At 42.2% G+C, this 18,520-nt stretch overlaps 1 long non-coding RNA gene across 1 annotated transcript; it reads right to left on the bottom strand.

Annotated features, from left to right (window-relative positions):
* Positions 1 to 7,815: 7,815 nt before the first annotated feature.
* LOC311238113 lies at positions 7,816 to 15,475 on the bottom strand. Its single transcript, XR_014620322.1, has 7 exons — positions 15,370 to 15,475; positions 14,456 to 14,485; positions 14,230 to 14,284; positions 13,897 to 13,981; positions 13,385 to 13,458; positions 12,481 to 12,606; positions 7,816 to 8,012 (listed from the first exon to the last, which is right to left on the bottom strand). It is a non-coding gene; the product is annotated as an uncharacterized lncRNA (long non-coding RNA).
* Between the last annotated feature and the right edge of the window lie 3,045 nt (positions 15,476 to 18,520).

Genomic DNA, 18,520 nt, shown 5'->3' on the forward strand with positions numbered 1-18,520 from the left:
AAGCTTGTTGAAAACACCAGAGACACTTGGAGAACGGTCAACAGCTGATGACGAAGTTTGCACCACAGCAGCACCACCGACAGCTGGGCTGACAAACTTGCCACCACCAGCTGACCAGACACCTTCAACACCAGTACTGAGACGATCTACACGTCAGTCTAGACCACCTGACAGACTTCAGTATTTGTAAATAACAGTACAGAGCTCTATCCTTTTGCATTAAAAAAATATTAAAAAAAAAAAATAATTAAGAGGCAAAAGGAAAATAATTATAGAGCATGATGTATATATATAACGTTGATTTATGGTATGCAGGTTAAAGTAAATAAAGATAATTGTATTTGGAAATAGCAACAGTAGAAAAAAACTAAAAGATGACTGTGTTTTGAGTCAACAGAAATGTTTACATTTATTGTTGTATGCCGGTATAGCATTCATAGAAAGGAGGATGTGGTGATTTATACTAACCAATAGATGGCCCCAGCTATCAGGGTATCGCGATCCAGTCTCTATAAGTATGATAATGAGACACCTGTTGCATGTTGACATGTACGTTACCTACCTACCTGTTGTATGCTACCTAACTACTACCAGGACCTAAATAAATGATATTCAAAGAACCCCAGTTTCTTCATTGATGGACAGAAACATTACAGAGCCAAAGCTTCCACCTGGTCCCTCGACCCCATGCCCACGGTGCTGGTCAAGGCCTGCCTTCCTACCCTCTGCCCCATCATAATGGACATCATCAACTCCTCTCTGTCATCTGGAATAGTTCCCTCCTGTTTCAAAACCGCCTCCATCACTCCCATCCTAAAGAAGTAACAGTGTATTGCACTACCAAAGCTACCTAGCATGTCCTATATGCTCTGTAAATAACTATGTACAAATACCGAGATGTCACACCATGTTACCTGATACCTGTTATTGCACAATGTCTTTTGTATTGGATTCTATTATATGTTGTACCACTGTATTGCACATTGTTGCGGGCAAGACCACCCGCCGTGACAAATAAAACTCTTGACTTGACTTGACTTGAAGCCTGGTCTGGACCCTGAGGTGCTGGATAACTACCGGCCGATCTCCAACCTTCCTTTCCTAAGTAAAACCTTGGAGAGGGCAGTCGCCGCCCAGCTTCATCAACATCTGTCCATCAGTCAGCCTACCGAGCACATCACAGCACAGAGACCGCCCCCATCAAGATCACTAATGACCTCCTCCTTGCTGCAGACTCCGGACACATCAGCCTCCTCATCCTTCTCGACCTCTCCGCGGCGTTCGATACAATATCCCACTCAGTCCTCCTCAAATGCCTCTCCGACAACCTTGGCATCACCGGTACAGCTCTGTCTTGGTTTCATTCATATCTCACAAATAGATCTCAGTTTGTCAGCGTCAGCGGCTCATCCTACCCCCCCGGCCCCAGTCAACCACGGTGTCCCCCAAGGCTCCGTGCTGGGTCCCCTACTATTCACCATTTACATGCTCCCCCTCGGTCAAATCATACGTCACTACGGACTCAACTTTCACTCCTATGCTGATGATACTCAGCTCTATCTCAGCACCTCACCATCCTCCCAGCTCCCCCCACAGTCCTTAGTCAACTGCCTCCACGCCATAAAAACCTGGATGTCAACCAAACTACTCAAACTCCTCCACGTTGACAGCTGTTCCATCTCCCCGTCTCTCGAAGTCCGTAACCTGGGCGTCACCCTTGACTCCACACTTTCATTTCACTCCCACATCAAATCCGTCACCAAGTCTGCCTTCTACCACCTCAAAAACGTCTCCCGTCTCCGAGCCGCACTCTCAGATTCTGTGGCTGAGACCCTGATCCACTCATTTATCACCTCCCGGTTGGACTACTGCAATGGAGTCCTGTTCGGGGTACCCAGCAAAGCCCTGGACAGGCTCCAGTTAGGGTTGGGCATCGTTTGGATTTGAACGATTCCGGTTCCGGTTCCGATTCTCCATATCGATTCCTGTTCTAAACGATTCTTGATTCCGATTCTTTGAGGTGCAGGTCAAAACAGGTGACAGCTTATTTCGAAGGAGATTTTAATATTTTTTTTTATTTCAAAAAGAAAATCATACTATTCACATTTTCAGTTGACTTGATACAGTTTAATTTGGTTGCTGTACTGTAACTAGGGTATTAAAGTAAAAAAAAGTAAAAAAAAAAAAAGTAAAAAAAATAAAGTAAAAAAAAAATAAAAAAAAATCGAAATTTAGAATCGAAATTCAAATATGTTACTTCCGGTTCCAGAACCGGAAGTTAGGAACCGGTTCCTATTAGAACCGGTTTTCGGTGCCCAACCCTAGCTCCAGTATGTTCAGAACTCAGCTGCCAGGGTTCTCACTCACACCAAGCCCTGGCAGCACATCACCCCCACCCTCATCCACCTCCACTGGCTCCCAGTCAAGTTCCGCATCACTGTCAAACTCCTGCTCCTCACCTACAAGTCCCTCCATGCCCTCGCCTCCCGATACCTGTCTGATCTCCTCCACCAGCACACTCCATCCTGATCTCCTCTCCATCCCTCGCACCAGGTTATGGACTTTCGGGGACAGAGCCTTCAGCGTGGCGTCCCCTACCCTCTGGAACTCTCTCCCCCCAGAAATCCGCAACGCCCCAACCCTGGACACCTTCAAAACTGCTCTTAAAACACACCTCTTCACCAAGGCTTTTTCCCATCAGTTAAGGCCTCTAAAGTTAGTTTAGGTTCGTGTTAACGTTAGATAATGTACAAAATAAACGTATTTCCGGTGCTTTAGACGTTGCTCTTTTATTTTGAAACCCCCCGACCGGAAGTATTTATGATGCCTCGTTATCTGCTTGTGTAGTAGTCCGGTTCTGTGTTTGTTGGTTTTAACGTTAGCTAGCAGCAGGGATGGACGCCGTTGTGCAAATGCAGGCAGCTACAGGCACTCGAGGTCGAGGAAGAGCTGCTGAATTTAATCGGCAGGAGAGAGAGAGCTCGTCAAAGCCGTATATCACTGTGGCTGTGGTGTGGTCGTATAGGCATGAAAGTGCAGCTCGAACTACCTGTTGTATTAAATTAATTGATTGCTGTTTAACTTGTCGGTGTCCAGTCCTTTTGATTAGCCCCACCGTTCATTGTAAACAATGATGCATGTAATTATATTAACGTTACTGTGTTGTTGTAGCTATGTTAATAAATTCTGAATGGCATTAGGTATGATAGCATTGAATAGCATCAACGCTAGCTGGCTGGCTACAACGAATTCTCACAAGCTGGCATCGTCACATATCAACACCAGCCATGGGAATAATACTGTTTACTAAATTGTGGAGGCTTTTAATCGTCAAGGTAAGAGGATTTGAAGGCGTATGCTATGGAAGTCCCCTGCGGCTCCACTTTGTTGAAATGTACATACTAGTGCTATAGGATAACCACCGGTTAATTCGCGATTTTTTATTGGTTTGTCATGACAAACCAATTACATAATCCAACATATGTGTAAGAAACTAACATATTCCAGTTAACGGTATATTTTTTTAATGATTCGTTACAGCGAAATCAATACTTCCATTTGTATAAATTACATTAACTCGAGGATAGTATTCCTGCCTGCGGGACCAATATTATTCTATGACAGCCCCGCCCCCATTCGCTAACCAACCAATCACTGCTACGCAACATCTGAACGGTTGTTCAGATACATTTTGGGGAGAGGTACGCAACATCCTCGCAACACACTCTACAACACCCTCTGCAACATCTGCAACCATGTTGCGTTGAAGTCGCGCTGATGTTGTGTTGCAGTTGCGTTGCAGTTGCTGTAGCATGTAGAGCCCTTTAGTTTAGATTAGATTAGGTCCATTATCCCTTACCTGCCCTCATCCCCCCTTTTTTCCCTACTTCCCTAGCCCTATTTTTTTTCTTGATTGTGAAGCGACCTTGGGTTCTATGAAAGGCGCTATAGAAATTGTATCTATTATTATTATTATAAATATATATTTTTTGATTGAATCCGTAATTCCCCCTGTGTAGCAACAGCCTAAACAACAGTTCATATTGTAACACGGACTACAGCATATGACGTATATCATGCCAGTTCCTTGTGTATACTACACCTTTGTTTACACTGTTTATTTTTTGTCATATCTTTATATTCAGTTAATTATATTATTTACACTGTTTATTTTTTCTCATATATTTATATTCAGATCAAATTGTATTGCCTATATCTATGTATTTATATGATTACCCTGTCCATATCTGTACCTCCCCTCCCCCTCCTGCTATGATCCCCAAATTTCCCCAAGGGGATCAGGGAATATCTAATATTATCTTATCTTAAAAGTTATAACGATGAAACATGCTGAAACCCAATAGGAAGGAAGGACCCCCTGCTAACGTCGGCTAAAGGGTATGTGATAAAAATATATATAATTTAAAAGAAATTACAAAGATTACAATGAGATTGTTTGCCTGAACCATAGAGGCAATATTCAGGACGGTGCATTCATTAATTTTTTCATAACCAAATTCTGCCTCCCCCTACATCTGTGGGACTAAGTGGAACACACTCGCGGATGCTAATGCTCACTCTTCTCTTCATCTCACATCCATCATTATCATACCGTGTCTGAATCAGCTCCTAACAGACCTGATACCGTGTCCTCATCCTACCAGTGAACCCCCCCCCCCCCCCCTCACTGTTTTAATCCCTGCCAACCAGCTCAGTGGTGTTCCTCCGTCAACTCCTTTGTAGACGGAGCTCGTACTAACAGTATCTTCTCTGTGAATACGCGGTTGGTGCCAGATAGGACCTTCTGCCGGGGACCTTTCCGCCCTATCCGTAATCGCTTTGATTCCGCTGTGTCGTTCGACATTCACACTTCCTCCTGAGAGGGAGAACTATTTCCATTGTTAATTAGACACCTCTACGTGTGTCCTGTGAAGTATAGGGCTTATCCTAAGCAGAGTTCAGTAGCTGGTATCATTTGCCGGTCGTTTGATTTCATGTTTTCCGGCTGACAATCTGCTAACTTTGATTTGGGTTAAATGGCGGTGCGCCTGTGTTTTTATCTATTCTTTGAACACTGTCTTATCAGAAAACGTAAAGCTGACTCACAATGAATGGAAGCGGACAGTGCCGGTTAGCCTAGGCATTGTCCAACTAACACCTCTCCCGAAGGCTAACCGTGCTAAGCTAGGCTAACGTGAAGTCAGATAGCTTGCTACTGAATGCACGCACAGAGAGGAAACTGCTATCTATCTTCTTGTCTCTCTCTGGAAAAGAGGGTAAGCTAATTTCCCAAAATGTTGGCGTGTTCCTTTAAGCTTACTTGGTCTTCACACATAATATGGAATCAATATACAGTACTATGTGGTTTGGAGAACAGATATGCAGCAAAAAAACAACAACAATGAACCTAAATACCTGTATCATTGTACATTAATGTACAACTCTGTACATACATCTAATTAGCACTACCACTCAGTAGTATTCATTTATATATTATATCCAGTGTAATCACCTGTACATTGTATATTTTGTAGGGATGCGCTGAAAATTCAGCCACCGAAAATTATCGGCCGAAAATGGTTAAAAAGGCTCTTTCGGCTTTCGGCCTAAAGGGTTTTAGCACCGAAAATATATCACTGAATGTCAAAGAACGTACGGTTATGTATATAACGTAAGGTTATGTATATAACCAAGTTCTATGAGTTATGGTGATGCTCAGCACCAGTTGCATAATATCTCGCTTCAGTGGATATGCACTGAATCAATTTCAAAATGTACCTTTACATACATTTACGTCTGACCACACCCCCATCTGCTGCCTACATAAGCAGGGGTGGGGCCACACACTCATCTCCTTCCCAACAAATCTCACCACAATGAAAGATCAAGGGCCGCAGCGGCGTCCTGGTGCACTGTAAAAAAAAAATCGGTAGAAAAACGGTAAAAGTCTGGCAGTTTGGGGACATTGAATTAGTGTAAAATTTACATTGAAATACCCTAATTAAAATAAAGTGGAAAAGCAATAAATTTACAGATAATTCTGTTTATTATTTGAGAACCCGAGAACAGAGAATCACTGTTAATTGACAGGTTAGGTTCAGCAGTGAAACACTGTTATTTTACAGGTTTTTTCCTACATTATTATGATCAAACACCTTCAATAAAGTGACAGAACTTAAAGTTCAGCAGTGAAACACTGTTATTTCACAAGTTTTCCCTACATTTACGATGAAACTCCTTCAATTAAGTGACATAACTCAAAGTTCAGCAGTGAAACACTGTTATTTTACATGTTTTCCCAGAATTATTACAATCAAACTCCTTCAATTAAGTGACAGAACTCAAAGTTCAGCAGTGAAACACTGTTATTTTACATGTTTTCCCAGAATTATTACAATCAAACTCCTTCAATTAAGTGACAGAACTCAAAGTTCAGCAGTGAAACACTGTTATTTTACATGTTTTCCCATAATTATTACAATCAAACTCCTTCAATTAAGTGACAGAACTCAAAGTTCAGCAGTGAAACACTGTTATTCTACATGTTTTCCCATAATTATTACAATCAAACTCCTTCAATTAAGTGACAGAACTCAAAGTTCAGCAGTGAAACACTGTTATTTTACATGTTTTCCCATAATTATTACAATCAAACTCCTTCAATTAAGTGACAGAACTCAAAGTTCAGCAGTGAAACACTGTTATTTTACATGTTTTCCCAGAATTATTACAATCAAACTCCTTCAATTAAGTGACAGAACTCAAAGTTCAGCAGTGAAACACTGTTATTTTACATGTTTTCCCATAATTATTACAATCAAACTCCTTCAATTAAGTGACAGAACTCAAAGTTCAGCAGTGAAACACTGTTATTCTACATGTTTTCCCATAATTATTACAATCAAACTCCTTCAATTAAGTGACAGAACTCAAAGTTCAGCAGTGAAACACTGTTATTTTACATGTTTTCCCATAATTATTACAATCAAACTCCTTCAATTAAGTGACAGAACTCAAAGTTCAGCAGTGAAACACTGTTATTTCACAGGTTTTTCCTCAATTATTACGATCAAACTCCTTCAATAAAGTGACAGAACTTAAAGTTCAGCAGTGAAACACTGTTATTTTACAGGTTTTCCCATAATTATTACAATCAAACTCCTTCAATTAAGTGACAGAACTTAAAGTTCAGCAGTGAAACACTGTTATTTCACAGGTTTTTCCTCAATTATTACAATCAAACTCCTTCAATAAAGTGACAGAACTCAAAGTTCAGCAGAGAAACACTTTTATTGTACAGATTGTTAGAAACAAAAAGCTTCAAGTGTTAACAAACGATCAGGATTGTAAAACTGCTTTATTTTGGAAGCAAGTGTGCTGTATAAAACAGATTCAAATGATTTAAAACTTTAGCTTGCAGTGTTTGTTCAAATATAATGTTTAAATACAGTATGTAAAGTTAAAAACCTATAGAAGTACAATCTAAACACTATTTATGGATCAATATGCATGGCAGCTGCCACCATTGGTGTGTGAATGTGTGTGAATAGGTGAATGAGAGGCCATACGCGCTTTGGATAAAAGCGCTATTGCTATATAAGTGCAGTCCATTGAACATAACATAATGGCCAAGTAGTAAATTAAACTTTATGTCCACAATTCTGAACTATCCCTTCAATGTCATCAGATGATTTCAACTTTTAAAAGCGGAGAAAGCAACATATTGTGCTGTTGAACCGAGGGGGTTGTGGTCAGGTCTACAGTTTTTTAGCTTTACCATTTCAGTTTTATATTGTTTTCCACAATATTCTCCCGACCCCTGGGGGCTCCATAATATATGTGAACATTATACTGTTTAATTCAGAATCCCAACTATACAGTGTATTACTAAGTAAAAATCAAAACATACCACACCACAAAAGGTCAATGAATCAGTGGCACAAGTGAAGAGCAGATAAGGAACAATCCTCCAGATTGGCAGTAATCAGCTGGATCCTTGGTGCATGGTGCATCTGGGAAAATGAAAAAAAAGGACACTATGATTCACTGGAAAGTCCGGGACTGTACATTAGGAGGGGGTGGGTGGTAGGAAAAAAGATATATACGGTGGGGAGGAGACTGTCTACAGATACACCTGTGTGATGTTGCTACGGAGTTAAGCTAATAAACGTATACTATACTCACAACCACAGCAGGGGACACAACTATTTTGTTACCCTGCCATGTGGCGGACAGACCTCGCAAATGTCACTCGCCCAATAGCCTCCAGCTGCAACCACTCGAGTCCCTGAGTGATGACTGCTTGGCGCCGCCTCGGTAGAAAAAATTCCCTTTTCATGATTTGGCGCCTCTGATTGGCTCAATTTTGTTTCAATCTGTATGCATCTACAAATCATATTATACCAGGTAGTCAATTCCGTTAGACTGCGAATCAAATTGACGGATCTCCCCAATCAAATTGACGGAAATCCGTCTTGAGACGGAACACTTTAATGCCTGCATTCAACATCGATTATCTATTGTTCAGGATGTAGGAACGTTATACTTTTTCATTCATACAAAAATACAAAAATACCTTCTAGAATATAAGTATGTTTTATCATTTCCTGTAGTAATTCCTAGAACGTGAGTTATAGACCTAAATGCATCGATTGCCGTTTATTCCCTAGACACGCTATATTAAAAAATTCAACTGTATATGATCGTATACGTTATGCGTCATCATGCACGGAGGAAAGGGGGGGGGGGCGGCGTTTATAATTACGTGATCGTCAGTAAATGCTTTATGTAGTATGGGTGATATATTGATCAGATGGTTTGCAGTGAAATGAATAAATTGGGCTGAAAATAACCAGGGTTTAGCCCAGTCAGATTTAAGGCTTTAAGACTTTTTAATGCCAATCAGAATTAAATTTAATACCAATTTCACGATAACAAAATGGCAAAAATCATGGGTACTCTCAGTACTCATTCAAGGGTACTACGACTATGCCTGCACCTCATGGTACCAAAGCACCTCAAAGGCACTAAAAACAAGATTACAAACATCACAAAACAAACTGGTCAGACTACTGCTTAACCTCACTCCTAAAACCCACTTTACCCCTGCCCACATTCAAAACCGCTCTTAAAGAGCACCTACGGGAGACTGCAATTCGAAACTGGCCACCGTAAATGTCCACCCCCCCCCCTCCTCCTCCTAATGTACAGTCTCATCCCCATCATATATATATAATATTTTCTGTTAGGATCTCTGGGTAACAGTACTGTATATTATTTGCATATCGTATATGTCACAAATGTAACAGTACTACAGTATATACCTGTATGTCATGTATGTCCCTATGCCATAAATGTCATGATGTCATGTATGTTTTTACTGTATTTATTTCTGTATATGTTCGGACAGAGATACGGGATGGTTTGAAAGCTCGGCGTTGCTAATAAATATTTTTAATATTTTTTTATAAACTGCTCAAAGCGGCATTATTTCCGCCGTTGGGTGATCACAGCGCCTGCGCACCATCCCGTATCTCTGTCCGAAACCCTCGTGCAACTGTGAGCACATTTGTAATGTCTCTGTGATACTTGTATAACGAACGGTTCGGCCAGAACCAGTCCTTCAGGGTAAATCTAGGTTGGTTTCCCATTGAGGAGCAAGTGACTGTGGATTCACTCGGTGCAGCACAGTCACGAAAGGGGCTATGGACCCTGATGTAAACAAGACAAACGTCTTTCTCTGGTCTGCATCACCTTAACAATTGTGTGTATTGAGCCGTACTGTATTGTACCCATTCTGCAATCTGTTAAATAAAGTTTTCATTCATTCATTCAGCCAGCCGCCGTGCTCACTGGGGCTATTGATAGCGTCAATTAATTGTTGTTGTTGTTGGTACTGCCGCTGCGGATGTGAACGGGGCCGGAGGGGCTTTGGGAGGATGGGAAAGTTATTATTATTATTATTATTATTATAATAGTAATTGGCTATCATACGTGCCTAGCTAGCGTTAGCTAAAAGAGCCCTCGCAGTGAAGTTATTATTATTATAGCTATCATACTGCAATATAAACTGAGTTTTATAGTGAAAAGAGCAGCTTTATTTTGGTCAAGATTGAAGGCTCTATATTGCAGGAAATTGCACATACAGGTGTTCATTAAATGTAAAAAAAATAAAATAAAAAAAAAGAATAAAAAAGAATCTTGCACCCCCACTTTCAACTATAACTAGGCGGCCATGGGTGTATATATGAATTTTGAATGCCATGGCGAAAAAATTCAATATTGATCTCAATAACGCTGTACAGCGAGATCCAATAGGGTCCAGCTGCAGACTCGGAGCCTCGGTCCAGATTGGAACTTCCGCCCTGCCACAGGACTATTACTCCTGTGACAGGGCAATGCGCTGATTGGCGGAAAGTACGGAAGTATCTCGAAGTACGTCTGACGTATCTCGAATTACGTCTGACGTTTCTCTACGTTAGCGAACATTAAACGTTGTATTCATAAAATAATATAAATTCAGCAGCATGGGGAGGGCCGGGGGGAGGGGAGGTACAGGTAGTAGAAGACATAGAGGTACAGGTCACATAATTATAGTACAGTGGAGAAGTAAAAATTGAATAAAAAGGCAGTGGAAACAATATACAATATTATTAACTCTAATAATAACACGCCTCGCAGGCTCATTATAATACGAGAGCCGTGGGTCTGCATTGTATAGAGCGGATCCCCCGGCCGTATTCAAGCGCTGGAGCGCTTTGCCATGGATAAAACTGTATTAATATAGTAGTAATAATAGTAGTTGGCTAGTTGCGCGCTTCTGGCCACCTCCCGCAGTGCGCGCATACACACATACTGTCTGTAGCCTATACAGTACGTGCAAAATTAGTTGTCAAGAGCCAATCGCACAGGTTGCCTCATCTCATCTGGCTCTGCAAATAGATCTAGAGTCTGAATATCATATATAGCCTGCTGATGATCTCTCTCAAATCCATTCTGAGAACGGAATGCAGTGCCTGCGACGCGGGTCTTGATTGATTGATTGATTGATTGATTGATTGAAAATTGTATTAACAGATCATGCTGGACCTACAAAAGGCCTTTGACACTGTCAATCACTCCATTCTTGATTGAACATTTTATTAACAGATTGCAGAATGGGTACAGTACAGTACAGCTCAATACACACAATTGTTAAGGGGATGCAGACCAGAGAAAGACTTTCGCCTTGGGGGGGGGGGGGGGTCGGGTAGGAGGGGCGGGTGGGCGGGGGACACTGTGCAACTGTACAAGCAAAACTGTACATTGGAATATTGACAAAACCATACTTGGTCATTTACTGTACATTGGAGGGGGTTGGGTTACAACACAGGAGCAGAGTATAAACAACAGTACAGGAATGAGAAACAGTACTGTACTGTTTTGTAGGTCCAGCATGATCTGTTAATACAATTTTCAATCAATCAATCAATCAATCAATCAATCAATCAATCAAGACCCTCGTCGCGGGCACTGCATTCCGTTCTCAGAATGGATTTGAGACGAGAGAGAGAGAGAGAGAGAGAGAGAGAGAGAGATCATCAGCAGGCTATATATGATATTCAGACTCTAGATCTATTTGCAGAGCCAGATGAGATGAGGCAACCTGTGCGATTGGCTCTTGACAACTAATTTTGCACGTACTGTATAGGCTACAGACAGTATGTGTGTATGCGCGCACTGCGGGAGGTGGCCAGAAGCGCGCAACTAGCCAACTACTATTATTACTACTATATTAATACAGTTTGATCCATGGCAAAGCGCTCCAGCGCTTGAATACGGCCGGGGGATCCGCTCTATACAATGCAGACCCACGGCTCTCGTATTATAATGAGCCTGCGAGGCGTGTTATTATTAGAGTTAATAATATTGTATATTGTTTCCACTGCCTTTTTATTCTATTTTTACTTCTCCACTGTACTATAATTATGTGACCTGTACCTCTATGTCTTCTACTACCTGTACCTCCCCTCCCCCCGGCCCTCCCCATGCTGCTGAATTTATATTATTTTATGAATACAACGTTTAATGTTCGCTAACGTAGAGAAACGTCAGACGTAATTCGAGATACGTCAGACGTACTTCGAGATACTTCCGTACTTTCCGCCAATCAGCGCATTGCCCTGTCACAGGAGTAATAGTCCTGTGGCAGGGCGGAAGTTCCAATCTGGACCGAGGCTCCGAGCGGAAGTTCCAATCTGGACCGAGGCTCCGAGTCTGCAGCTCGACCCTACTTGCGAGATCTGGCGGTCAAAGCATGGCGGGCAATAACCCTTTACAGCGTGGATGTGTTAATAATGATTTGAAGATGTTTACACTTTTTTTTACAACCCTACTGTTCTCCCAAGAATTAAATAAAGGTTTGATGATGATGACATGTCCTAGAAGAGAGATATAGATAGAGTGGGTGTGTTTGTGTTTGTACATGGAAGTTATACTCACATCAGCTTAAGGGAGATGCCATCCATGTCAATTCAGCATAGGATGATTCAGATGGCCTTGTGGTCAGCAGGGTCCCCCTCTGGCTGCTGGCCTCTGGTAGAGGTGTAGATCACCAGTGTCATCCCTCTGAGAACACAATTAGACTTTAGACAGTGGCTTGCGAGCACGATGAGCCTCATTTCTTTATTTTGTGATTGCTCTATCTATCTGATCTTATTACAAAATACTTGCCTCCTAGATCACTAAATGCGGGGCTCCTATCCTATTGAACATATTTTACTTTGTGTGTTTATTTTAACAATAATTTGTGATGCCATCACACAAACTGGCATTTAAAGGGTCAAATTTCAAAAAGTCCTGCACCAGAATGCAGGAAATTAAGTTTTTGTAACAAAATAATTGTGTGTGTGTGTGTGTGTGTGTGTGTGTGTGTGTGTGCGTGTGTGTGTGAGAGAGAGAGAGAGAGAGAGAGAATGATGGACAATTGCTTGCTGTGTGAGAGAGAGAGAGAGAGAGAGAGAGAGAGAGAGAGAGAGAGAGAGAGAGAGAGAGATAGAGATTAAGTACATTTGCTGAAATACAGTTGTTCTTAATTTTCTCACTTGCTATGTGAGAATGTTAGTTATTATGTTCTCAATGCCCTTGCATTGTATGAGTTGTGTGGACGCGTTTGCTAGTTCTAGTGCTATCCCTTTGTACATTGTGGCTGTGTCTGACAAAAGTTAACAATAAATAATGGTATTAGGAATACATTTGCCTCCTGCGTGAACTGTGCATAGCTGAATAGACTGTATTTTAACACCGGTCATATGGTGGTACTTGGAGAGCCAGCTACATTCTCAGGTGGTACTTGGTGTAAAAAGTTTGAGAACCACTGATCTATCATGTATAAAATTCAACTCACAATTCTACATGGGCTTCAGGTGGTGGTCTGCGTCTTCAGGTGGTGACATACTTCCCGCAACTGGCGAAGAATCTCTGAAATATTGGATTGTTTGACAGTGACACACAACAGAATATTATTTTATGCCTGAATTTCCCCAAAATGGCTAATTGGACAGCACTTCTCCACCATCAGTGGCTATACGTGTCAGATAGGTGCAGATAGGAGAATCTGTCTGAATGACAAAGAAATCGCTTAACTCTCCCTCCCTCGGCCGCTATTGGCGCGACGGTGTAGCGGTCATTCCTATATGGCTATGACTATGAGCCCAGATGCAACGAGTAATTGTCTACTCAAAATCAACTAAGTGTCATGATTACGTCATTACAACCTGGGACTTGGATGGGAGAGCAGGAAAGATCCAATGTCTTCAGTCAAAAATCCGCCAATCAATGCAAAGGTAAACATACGTCTTTAGAGACGTTTTATATAAGAATAAACACCAGTGAACTTGTGTATAAAATTCAACTCACGCTACAGGCAGTCTCTGCCTGCGTGCAACTGCTGGTCTCTGGTGGTAATTCAGGAATGGCTTCAAGTTCCTCTGGCGAAGAATCTCTGAAATATTGAATACGACAATAAAAATGTTATGCCAGTGAGAGAGGGAGACGGAGATAGAGGGAGAGACAGACATAGCACTGCTGTGTCATCAAATGACAAAGGCTTTGGCAATGTAGGTGTTGTGTGAAGTGGAGGGGGTCGAGGTGAGAGAGACAGAAAGACAGAGATGAAAACACAGATAAAGGTGTGAAGTTTGAAGTGGGGTGAGAGAGACAGACAATATTGAATTGAAAGATAATACTTACTGAGCTGAATCAATGGCAGTGTGGTAATAGGGGCTGGAGTTATACATTGGCATTCCTAGAGAAAGAGCAACATAATTAACAAAATAAGGAAAAAATAAGCACCATCAAAGTAGTTATCAATGAGCACCATATAACCTACAGTAGCAAGTGTACCTAGCTCCATATACCTAGCGCATGTCTGGTGGTAAAAACAAAACATGATTTGAGAATGTGTTAGTTAACTCACCTTGATAGCGGCGATGATTGCCAGCGAATTCTAAAAAGAAGACGATCAAAATATTCAAAAAACCTTGTATGCAATTTATCAAGACTGTGTATATTATATATATATATGTTTAGAGTAGCAGGAGCTAGAAGTTCAAATATGTCAGTCTTTCAAAGCCCCATTTTTTATATATAACAAAAGGCAGAATGAACATCACTGCCGCCCTGCTGGATTAAATTCTGAATTGCAGGTAGGCCTGAATAAGTATTTACTGTGCAAAATAACCAAAACCAGATAAATAATATCTGTTTTTTTATGAAGCACAGATCATGTTAATTAAGTATTCTGAGTCTGAGCAGACAGAAAACCATCTTACCCTCAGCAAGGGATTACTTTGTGCTGAAGACCCACAATGCAACACAACAACTGCAAGCTAAAATGCCTCACATACAAAACGAAATAAAATAGAGCCATGGCTGTGTCCCAAGTTTAACACAATTGAACTATAATAAAGTATTTGTTAACACTAGTTACAACAATGCTTATGTAACTATTAAAAACGTACATTTTAATCACGAAACAAAATGGCAGAATAACGTTAGCTAGCATGATAGCTAGCTAACGTTAGTAGCTATAATAATATGCATCACTATTTGCTCAAACAAGCTCCAAACTATTTGCCACGGCACAGAGATAACATTTAGTCAAACGATAACAGCCCGGTGATGGTATCTGAACGGAATCATACTATTCCCATAAGAACTCACTTACCAGTTAAGTACCATCTAGCATGTTAGCTAATAATGCTAACAAGCTTCGTTCTAGCCTACTAGTTGCCACCACGGTAATAATTCACAAAGTAGCATGTAGTCAAACGATGACAGCAAGATTATGGTATGTGAATGGCATAATACATAATATTGTCAATGACTTACCAAGGAGTTTGGCTCAGACTATTTGTCAAGCAGTCAGTGAAGACACCATCCATCGCGCCAAAGTGTTTGAATACCTCAAGTCCCGTGAGATCTTCTAGGTCTCGCGAGTTGCTTAGGACTATACCCTCTCGAAGGGGAGGGGAGGGGGAGGAGGGGAGGGGGAATCTACTAAATTGATTCAACGACAGTTTTTCAAATGTTGAAATGGTATCTGTAATTAAATATTGAATCAACATAGCTTTTTCAACCTCAACCAAAAATAACCAATCTGACTGTACATTGGAGGTGGTTGGGTGGGTGGGGGGGTTGGGTAGGAGGGGTGGGTGGGGGACACTGTACAACTGTACATAAATATTACAGTGACAGTCCAGTTGAGTTAATGGATGGAGGGGGGGGGGGGGCGTTGACTTGCAACGGATGGACTATAGTGCAGCAATGCAAGTTCAATTCACAGTTATTACTACAGACCGGTGGCACTCACCTCTGTGGTCATGAAATGTTTCGAGAGGCTGGTCAAGGACCACATTTGTGCCTCCCTCCCCAGTGATATGGACCCTATGCAATTTGCATACAGGACAAACAGGTCCACTGACGACGCGGTCTCCCAGGTACTGCACAGCACCCTCTCTCACCTTGACCGTCAGAAGGGGGGCTATGTGAGACTGTTGTTCATACAGCTCAGCGTTCAACACCATAGTCCCCATCACCAGACTGGTGGACAAGCTGATCGAGCTGGGTCCGAGCTCCGCCCTGAGCGCCTGGGTACTGGACTTTCTGAGTGAAAGACCCCAGGCGGTCAGGGTGGGGGGTCAGACCTCCAACACCATCACCCAATTCAATTTCATCAATTTCATCTCTGTGCGTCAGAGTTAATTTTTTTACAGAGCGCTAGCTGCTCCCTACTTCCAGTCCTTGTGCTAAACTATAGGCTATAGTTGCTTGCTTCCAGCCCTTGTGCTAAGCTATAGCTAGCTGGTCCCTATACTGCTTCCAGCCCTTGTGCTAAGCTATATAGCTAGCTGCTCCCTACTGCTTCCAGCCCTTGTGCTAAGCTATAGGCTAGCTGGTCCCTATACTGCTTCCAGCCCTTGTGCTAAGCTATAGCTAGCTGCTCCCTACTGCTTCCAGCCCTTGTGCTAAGCTATAGCTAGCTGGTCCCTATACTGCTTCCAGCCCTTGTGCTAAGCTATAGCTAGCTGGTCCCTATACTGCTTCCAGCCCTTGTGCTAAGCTATAGCTAGCTGCTCCCTACTGCTTCCAGCCCTTATGCTAAGCTATAGGCTAGCTGGTCCCTATACTGCTTCCAGCCCTTGTGCTAAGCTATAGCTAGCTGCTCCCTACTGCTTCCAGCCCTTGTGCTAAGCTATAGGCTAGCTGGTCCCTATACTGCTTCCAGCCCTTGTGCTAAGCTATAGCTAGCTGCTCCCTACTGCTTCCAGCCCTTGTGCTAAGCTATAGCTAGCTGGTCCCTATACTGCTTCCAGCCCTTGTGCTAAGCTATAGCTAGCTGCTCCCTACTGCTTCCAGCCCTTATGCTAAGCTATATGCTAGCTGGTCCCTATACTGCTTCCAGCCCTTGTGCTAAGCTATAGCTAGCTGCTCCCTACTGCTTCCAGCCCTTGTGCTAAGCAGGCTAGCTGGTCCCTATACTGCTTCCAGCCCTTGTGCTAGGCTATATAGCTAGCTGCTCCCTACTGCTTCCAGCCCTTGTGCTAAGCTATATATCTAGCTGCTCCCTGACACATGCCTCCTCTATTTGAACGACCACATCAAACAAGAGGTGGACGCGGGCAAATACTGCGGCATGGTCATGCTGGACCTATAAGGCCTTCGATACTGTCAATCACTCCATTCTGATTGACAAGCTAAAAGCAATTGATTTTGATAGCTTATCAGTGAGCTGGATGCAATCCTACCTGGAGGGGAGAGAACAGATGGTAGAGGTAAACGGTATACTCTATCCCCCCCCCTCACAGTGAGCTGTGGTGTTCCACAAGGAAGCATACTAGGACCGCTACTCTTCCTAATTTATGCAAATGACATGTCGTCAGCCTGTGACTGCAACTTGTTCCTGTTTGCGGACGACTCAGCCATGCTGGTCTCTGACAAGAACAAGTTGCAGGTTGAAAAAACCCTCAGCTCGGAACTATATAGGCAAAATCTGCATATGGCTCGCTGATAACAAACTATCATTACACATGGGCAAAACAGAGTCCATTCTCTTTGGTTCAAATAACAAACTCAGCAAGACCGACGGCTTCTCAGTTGCAGTGCATGGGTGACAATATTGTCACAAGGAAAGATGAAATTACCTACCTGGGTTCCATCCTAGAGGCAAATCTTTCCTGTGACAAAATGGCATCCAATGTAATAAAAAAAGTCAACCAACGAACTAGATTCTTGTACCGGATCTCCTCTCAAGAAACAAGAATACCCTGAAGACTCTGGCAGGAGCCCTCATTCAATATACTACGACTATGCGTGCACCTCATGGTACCAAAGCACCTCATAGGCGCTTAAATCTAAATTACAAACATCACAAAACAAACTGGTCAGACTACTACTTGACCTTACCCCCAGAACCCACCTCACCCCTGCCCACTTTGACAACCTAGGATGGCTTAGAGTAGACGACAGAGTACAGCAACTTGCAATGGGCCTGGTCTACAAGATACACTATACGACTAAGGTACCCATGTACATGTCAAAATACTTCCCAAAGGTCAGTGAATACCACAACCACTAGAGGAAGCTCAACAAATCATGTTAAACCCAGATTCGGCTCAAACAATGAACTAAACACGTTTCGCAATTATGCCACATCAATGTGGAACGCCCTACCCAAAGCTGTAAAGGAATGTGAATCACTACCCACTTTCAAAAACACCCTCAAAGAACACCTATACGGGATACTGCAATTCGAAACATGGCCCCTACAAATTTACATTTACATTTACATTTAGTCATTTAGCTGACGCTTTTATCCAAAGCGACTTACATGTTCTGTACGACAAGCCATCAGGAAGGGCACAAGCTGAGCAACAATGTTCATCAAAGTGTTGAGTGCTGGTTAGTTTATTAGGACAAGTGCATGACAGTACGGTTAGTTAGGGTTAGATTTTTTTTTTTTTATTCAGATAATGGTTGAAGA

Source organism: Notolepis coatsorum, assembly GCF_963971535.1.
Source record: "Notolepis coatsorum genome assembly, chromosome: 1".
NCBI classification, from domain to species: Eukaryota; Metazoa; Chordata; class Actinopteri; order Aulopiformes; family Paralepididae; genus Notolepis; species Notolepis coatsorum.